Consider the following 8840-nt stretch of genomic DNA (forward strand, 5'->3'; position numbering starts at 1 on the left):
CTCAACCAAGAAAGAGAATTACAGGTCAATCTCACTCATGAACATCGACGCAAAAATCCTCAACAAAATACTGGCAAACCGAATCCAAGAACACATTAGAAAAATTATCCATTATGATCAAGTAGGCTTCATACCAGAGATGCAGGGCTGGTTTAACATACGCAAATCTATCAATGTAATACATCATATAAATAAACTGAAAGAAAAAACCATATGATCGTTTCATTAGATGCTGAAAAAGCATTTGACAAAAATCAACATCCCTTTATGATAAAAGTCTTGGAGAGATTAGGGATACAAGGGTCATACATAAATATAATTAAAGCTATTTACAGCAAACCGACAGCTAACATCAAATTAAACAGAGAGAAACTTAAAGCCATCCCACTAAAATCAGGAACATGCCAAGGCTGTCCATTCTCGCCATACCTCTTCAATATAGTTCTTGAAGTTTTAGCAATAGCAATAAGACAACATAAGGGGATAAAGGGGATTCGAATTGGAAAGGAAGAAGTTAAACTTGCATTATTTGCAGATGATATGATAGTGTACATAAGCAACCCCAAAAACTCCACCAAAGAACTCCTACAGCTGATAAACACCTTTAGTAATGTGGCAGGATACAAGATCAACTCCATAAAATCAGTCACCCTCTTATACACAAAGGATATGGAGCAGAGAGGGAAATAAGAGAATCATCACCTTTCACAATAGCCACAAACAGCATAAAATATCTTGGGATAACTTTAACCAAGGAAGTGAGAGATCTATTTGAAAGAACTTTAAGGCATTGAAGAAAGAAATTGAAGAGGATACCAGAAAATGGAAGGATCTCCCTTGCTCTTGGATTGGGAGGATCAACATAGTAAAAATGGCAATTCTACCAAAGGCAATTTATAGATTCAATGCAATAGCCATCAAGGTCCCATCAAAATTCTTCACAGATCTTGAGAGGACAATTATCAACTTTATATGGAAAAACAAAAAACCCAGGATAGCCAAAACAATCTTATACAATAAAGGAACTTCTGGTGGCATTACCATCCTGACTTCAAATTCTATTACAGAGCTACAGTAATGAAAACAGCGTGGTACTGGCATAAAAACAGAGAAGTCGACCAATGGAATCATATAGAAGACCCGGATTTTAACCCACAAACCTATGAACACCTCATTTTCGATAAAGGAGCTAAAAGTATACAATGGAAGAAAGAAAGCATCATTCAACAAATGGTGCTGGCACAACTGGATGTCAATCTGTAGAAGAATGAAAATAGACCCATATCTATCACCATGCACAAAACTCAAGTCCAAATGGATCAAAGACCTCAATATCAATCTGAACACACTGAACCTGATAGAAGAGAAAATGGGAAGTACCCTACAACATATGGGCACAGGAGATTGCTTCCTATGTATAACCCCAGCAGCACAGACATTAAGGGCAACATTGAATAAATGGGACCTCCTGAAACTGAGAAGCTTCTGTAAAGCAAAGGACACTGTCACTAAGACAAAAAGGCACCCTACTGACTGGGAGAAGATCTTCACCAACCCCTCAACAGACAAAGGTCTGATCTCCAAAATATATAAAGAACTCAAGAAACTAGACGTTAAAATGATAATTAACCCAATTAAAAAATGGGGCACTGAACTGAACAGAGAATTCTCAACAGAAGAAGTTCAAATGGCCAAAAGATACTTAAGGTCATGCTCAACCTCCTTAGTGATCAGAGAAATGCAAATCAAAACAACTTTGAGATATCATCTTACACCTGTCAGAATGGCTAAAATCAAAAACACCAAGGATAGCCTTTGCTGGAGAGGTTGTGGAGAAAGGGGTACCCTCATCCATTGCTGGTGGGACTGCAAACTTGTGCAACCACTTTGGAAATCAGTGTGGTGGTTTCTCAGAAAAATTGGGATCAACCTACCCCTGGACCCAGCAATAGCACTCTTGGGAATATACCCAAAAGATGCCCTATCATATGACAAAAGCATTTGTTCAACTATGTTCATAGCAGCATTATTTGTAATAGCCAGAACCTGGAAGCAACCTAGATGTCCTTTAATGGAAGAATGGATGAAGAAAGTGTGGAATATATACACATTAGAGTACTACTCTGCGGTAAAAAACAATGACTTCTCTAATTTTGCATGCAAATGAATGAAAATAGAAAATACTATCCTGAGTGAGGTAACCCAGACCCAAAAAGAAGATCATGGGATGTACTCACTCATAATTGGTTTCTAGCCATGGATAGGGGCCACTGAGTCTATAATTTGTGATCCTAAAGAAGCTAAACAAGAGGGTAAACCCAAGGAAAAACATATAGTTATCCTCCTGGCTATGGGAAATAGACAAGACTGCCCAGCAAAAAATTGGAATCTTGGGGGTGGGGTGGGATGGGGGTGAGGGGAGATGGGGAGAGAAAAGTATGAAGGAGAGTATGAGGGGAACTTGGGGAAACGGGATGATTGGGGATAAAGGAAGGTTATATAGGGGAGCAGGGAAACTCATATCTTAGTTAAGGGAACCACCTAAGGGTTGGCAAGAGACTTGAACTTGGAATGGCTACCAGGTGCCCATGGCAATGTCCCCAGTTATTTCCTTGGGCACCTGAGGATAGGGAACCTGAAATGAACCTATCCTATAATCATACTGATGAATATCTTGCATATCACCATAGAAACTTCATCTAGCGATGGATGGAGATAGAGACAGAGACCCACACTGGAGCACCGGACTGAGCTCCCAAGGTCTTAATGAGGAGCAGAAGGAGAGAGAACATGAGCAAGAAAGTCGGGACCACGAGGGGTGCACCCACACACTGAGACAGTGGGGCCGATCTATTGGGAGCTCACCAAGGCCAGCTGGACTACTGAAAAAGCGTGGGATAAAACTGGACTCTCTGAACATGGCGGACAATGAGAGCTGATGAGAGGCCAAGGACAATGGCACTGTGTTTTGATCCTACTTCATGTTCTGGCTTTGTGGGAGCCTAGACAGTTTGGATGTTCACCTTCCTAGACCTGGATGGAGGGGGGAGGACCTTGGACTTTCCACGGGACAGGGAACCCTGACTGCTCTTGGGACTGGAGAGGGAGGAGAAGAGGAGTGGGGGAAGGGGGAAAGGGGCCGGAGGAGGGGGAGGGAAATGGGAGGCTGGGAGGAAGCGGAAAATTTTTTTTCAATTAAAAAAACACACACTTCTACACATATATGCCACAAAATAGGCAAAGAGTATTATTCATTTTTCTCTGACCCCACATCTGTTTGAAAAATCTTTGAACTTAGAGTCATAAGAGCCTTTGTGAGAACATCAGCAGCTGCAGAAAACAGAAACATATTAAACCTTTGAAGATTAAAGTTCAGTTTTTTTATTTTTGCTATACCTTCTTTTGTTGTTAAAAACCATGAACTCTTATGATGTCTCAGTTGATTTTCCTATACTGAAACAATTTTTCATCTAGTAAATAAATCAACTATTGTTTTGTATCTGAGCATAATTATAAAAGCTAAAACAACATAATTGTAATAAAATATTTTATGAATTAATTTAGAAGCTGTATACTATCTCCTCATATGAATCTACCTTTATATTAAAAACCAGATTTTGCTTTCTTAACATGAAAATTGCCTTTTCTATTCAAAAACTAATGTAAGTTGGGAAGCATGTACTTTTAATTTCACCAAAGTGAAAAAATAAATGGCATTGAATGAATATTCTAGCATTCAAAGATCAAAATATTTAAGTCACCAACTCTGGCCTTTAAACAAGCATGTAACCAGAATTTGAGGGTCAAATCCCCTTGCTCTCATACTACCTAAAGGCTAGACTCTAACATCTGAACAAGAATACCAATTCTGTGTCATACATTGGAAAGAGGAACAGATAAAAGGGTCCAGTGATACTAAGCCTACCAAGCCCATCTTCAGAATGCTGGTAGAAGTTTTAAATGGAGAAAAACTGAAGGAAAGTAGAAAGTATTCATAAGCAATTCTGATGAAGGTCTGATCCTATATAACATAGTGTAATCTGCTAACAAAATTGGTGCCTAGTTTCCACTAGATGACCTACTTCAAAGTGTAATATCTCTCTCATATATGATGGGTTTTCATCATTGCATGACTTGTAAACAGAAATTTCTGTCCTGCATTGTCCCACAGCTGTTCAGTCCCAAAGAAACACACTGAGTCTTATATTAATTATAAACTGTTTAGCCTATTAGTTCAGGCTTATTATTAACCAGCTCTTACAACTTAAATTAACCCATAATTCTTATCTATGTTTAGACACATGGCTTGGTACATTTTCTCAGTGCAGCTTTCTCATTTTGCTTCCTGTGCATATGGATGGTGACTGCACACTAAACCTTTCCGCTTCCCAGAATTTCTCTATTCTGGCCATCCCACCTAATACTTCCTGCCTGGTTACTGGCTAATAACATTTTATTAAACCAATACAAGTGACAAGTCTTTACAGGGTACAAGAGCATTATCCCACAGCAGTGATCTCTCTTTCACATAAGCATTCACTGTTTCCAGAATGTCAGGCAACTATGCTTTATTACAAGGATCTTTTATGCCTTCTTCTTTGAAGAGAAATGTGGTAATAGAGATCGCAAAGCCTATAAGTCAACCCGGAATGTGGCTTGAAGTAAAGGAAATAGGTACAACATGAATCCAGAGATATCTGGCTTCTGCCCCATTTTTCGTTATATTGTGGAACTGAGAAATGAAAGATTTGGATTTGTTTCCTACTATTAGTGTGTGTGGTTTAATGTCTGCCTTAAGTTCTAGTAATATTTCTTTTACATACGTGGGTGCTTTTATATTAGGAGCGTAGATATTCAGGATTGAGACTTCATCCTGATGAATTGTTCCTGTTATGAGTATAAAGTGTCCATCTCAATCTCTTCTGATTGATTTTAGTTTAAAGTCTGTTTTGTTAGAAATTAGTATGGCCACACCTGCTTTTTTTTTTAGGACCATTTGCTTGAAAAACCTTTTCCCAACCCTTTACTCTAAGTAGATGCCTGTCTTTGTGGTTGAGATATGTTTCGTGCAAACAGCAGAATGTTGGATCCTGTTTCCGTATCCAATCTCTTAGCCTGTGCCTTTTTATAGGTGAATTGAGACCATTAATATTAAGTGATATTAATGACCAATGGTTGTTTGCTCCAGTTATTCGTATTGTTTTTGGTAGTAGAGTTTGTGTGTCTCCCTTCTTTGAGTTGTGCTAGTGAAGGGTCACTAGATGCCTGATTCATTGTAGGCAGTGTTAGCAATGTTGGATTCCTTAGGTTGTGATTTTCCTTCTATTACTTTCTGCAGGGCTGGATCAGAGAATTCTCAACAGAAGAAGTTCGAATGGCCAAAAGACATTTAAGGTCTTGCTCAACTTCCTTAGCGATCAGGGAAATGCAAATCAAGACAACTTTAAGATACCATCTTACACCTGTCAGAATGGCTAAAATCAAAAACACCAAGAATAGCCTTTGCTGGAGAGGTTGTGGAGAAAGGGGTACACTCATCCATTGCTGGTGGGAATGCAAACTTGTGCAACCACTTTGGAAAACAATATGGCAGTTTCTCAGGAATTTTGGGATCCACCTAGCCCTGGACCCAGCAATACCACTCTTGGGAATATACCCAAGAAATGCCCTATCATACAACAAAAGTATATGCTCAACTATGTTCATAGCAGCATTGTTTGTAATAGCCAGAACCTGGAAACAACCTAGATGTCCTTCAATGGAAGAATGGATGAAGAAAGTATGGAATATATACACATTAGAGTATTACTCAGCAGTAAAAAACAATGACTTCCTGAATTTTGCAGGCAAATGGATGAAAATAGAAAACACTATCCTGAGTGAGGTGAGCCAGACCCAAAAAGAGGAACATGTGATGTACTCACTCATATTTGGTTTCTAGCCATGAATAGGGGACGTTGAGCCTATTATGCGTGATCCTAAAGAAGCTAATTCAGAAGGTGAACCCAAAGAAAAACATTTAGGTGATGAAAGGAGACAGAGACAAAGACCCACATTGGAGCACCGGACTGAAATCTCAAGGTCCAAATCATGAGCAGGAGATAGAGCACGAGCAAGGAACTCAGGACAGCGAGGGGTGCACCCACACACTGAGACAATTGAGATGTTCTATCAGGAACTCACCAAGGCCAGCTGGCCTGGGTCTGAAAAAGCATGGGATAAAACCGGACTTGCTGAACATAATAGACAATGAGGACTACTGAGAACTCAAGAACAATGGCAATGGGTTTTTGATCCTACTGCACGTACTGGCTTTGTGGGAGCCTAGGCAGTTTGGATGCTCACCTTACTAGTCCTGGATGGAGCTGGACTTCCCACAGGGCAGGGAACCCGGATTACTCTTAGGGATGATGAGGAAGGGGGACTTGATGGTAGAGGGGGAGGGAAATGGGAGGTGGTGGCGGGGAGAAGGCAGAAATCTTTAATAAATAAATAAAAAGAAAAAAAAAGATTTGGATTTTTTGTTGTTTTGAAAAAACAGCTGCAAGGTAACCCTCACAGTGTATATTGCAAGAGCTCACCAGGCTCTTCAGTCTTCCCTGATAAACTACAAACACCATCACCTTGGCTCAGTGACTTTTAAAGTTCACTCATCCCAGGACAACCAGAGAGAGCAAACCTGGTGTTGAAGGTTTTCACAAAGGCCTTTCCATTTGCCATTAAGAACATTTCTTACTCTCTCTCTTTCCAGGAAACATTATTCTGTATCATCTATATTTCATATGATTTTTAAACTTCCTTTACTCTTCTGAAATGCTTTCAAATGAGTTCTGCTGCAAATGATAGCCTCCTCTTCTGTGAAGTAGTATCACTTTCGATGTGTTTGCCATCAATGTCATTATTCTTGTTCTTCATATTTTTCTTTTGAGATATCAATAGGTACATAAAATAATGTATTTTTATGGAAAAATATTTACCAAAAGAGTAGATCGAATGTGAATATCAAGCAAGTCCAAACATTTTATTTGAAAAACATATCACAGTTCTATTTAAAGCATATGGGAATATGCATTAGACATATGAACGTAGTACAGATCAATAGAAAGTTAATTATGTAGATCATGGTCATGTCATGGTCCAGAATTCTTTTCATTGTGCATTGAGCTACCACTAAATAATTATCTTGGGTAATTTTTCTCCATATCTATTATTGTTTCTTAACATCATCAAATAGGTTATCTCTGCACATCTGATAGGGAAGCTGAGCTGCAACAACTCCCTTAACTGGCCTCTCTCCCCAGTCTTTGTTGAAGGAAAAAGTTTTGTTAAGACATTACCAAAGTCAGTGAAAACAGACAGTGACTTTTGAAGCAGGCTAGATAGCATAGGGAAAGAGGAGCCTGCATGGAAGCTACAGGCTGATATAACTACAGAATTCCTTGCAGTAGAAAGCCATATGACTGCTCAAATAGTGAAAAAGAAAGTCACATAGAACGGCTGGGACTAACTGTCCTTTCTTTCATTGTAATGACACCTTCCTGTCATTACCCTTGCAGAATTAAATATTCCTGTAATATAGCAAACAACTTGATGCATCCCCGCAAAATAAAACCTTCATAAGAATAGAGGCTCCTTACCTCTTCCCTACTGCAGATCATAGATAATCCCCTCTGACACTAAGCTTGCGCATTAAACAAGGTACCCAACCCCAGTGCACTACAGTCCCTAGGAAACTTGGACCACACAGCTCTAGGTTGTAAATTCCTCCATTTTATTATAAACACTTTCCTCTTTTCCTGTACAACTCATCTCTTTACCTTCTAATTCTGCATCTCCCTGATGACAGCAACTTTAAGTATTGCAGCTTCCTTTTTTTGTCTTATTTCATTTTTTCTTTTTAGTATACAAAGGTGTTTATTGAGTAGAAAAGATCTGTACAGCAAAATCTGAAGGGAGTCAAGGACAGGTTTCAGGACTGGGTATGACAGAAGAATTGGTTCTTTGCTACTATGACCATGGGACTAGCAGATGAGTGAAGATACAAAGTGCTGGTCCTGGAGCTGAGCTACCCTATCCAAGTGAACCGGAACCACTAGATAAGTTGGATTGTCCTATAGAGTTCTATTGTTACCAGCAACTCTGTGTAACTTCATTGCCCATGTTGTTTGGTATTCACATTCTGTGTAATGGTTTGACAATTTTTTTTCTGAGGTCACATCACAAAGCATTACAGATACCATAGTTGGACTAGTATGACAATTTGTGCGTGTCCTCTTGCTGCAGGCAACATTTATACTGCCACACATATGAACAATATCAACAAAACATGTATGAAGAAAAGTACTTTTTTTCTTGTATTGTCTTTTTATCTGTTAACTACCTGCTTTGCGGTATTGTATCAGAGGTTATTCTTATTACTTATGTGTGTTCAAACTTCTGGGAAGGGGTTAAATTCGGCAGGATCTAGAATGAGGCAACCGTTAATGACAAGTTCCAGCAACAGCAGGAAACAAAGTCGGGGCTCAGGCAGCTTCACAACCATGTTTCCTGTGAGAACACAAAAGAAGTTACTACGACCCCATCTTGTTTCAGTTTTTCCTATCTCCTCCTGAAGGTTTCTGCTGTCACTGTTGGCTCACAGTTCCATTTCTCCTGGACACTGCCTCATCCCTGCCCCTTAGGTTCCAGTCCTAGAGTTCAGCATCCTACCCAGCCTGTATTGCAGCACCTGTGAGAACTCAATGCTGGTTGGGCCCATACATATACAGCAGACCCTGTGGGTGGAGCTGCCTGTGAATTATTTTGATTTTTTGATTTTTCTTTTTGACAGATTTTCATTG

At 39.4% G+C, this 8840-nt stretch overlaps 1 pseudogene; it reads right to left on the minus strand.

Annotated features, from left to right (window-relative positions):
• Positions 1–8021: 8021 nt before the first annotated feature.
• Positions 8022–8542, minus strand: LOC130871267 (ribonuclease 2B-like; annotated as a pseudogene).
• Between the last annotated feature and the right edge of the window lie 298 nt (positions 8543–8840).

The sequence above is a fragment of the Chionomys nivalis genome, chromosome 3 (assembly GCF_950005125.1).
Source record: "Chionomys nivalis chromosome 3, mChiNiv1.1, whole genome shotgun sequence".
Classification (NCBI taxonomy): Eukaryota; Metazoa; Chordata; class Mammalia; order Rodentia; family Cricetidae; genus Chionomys; species Chionomys nivalis.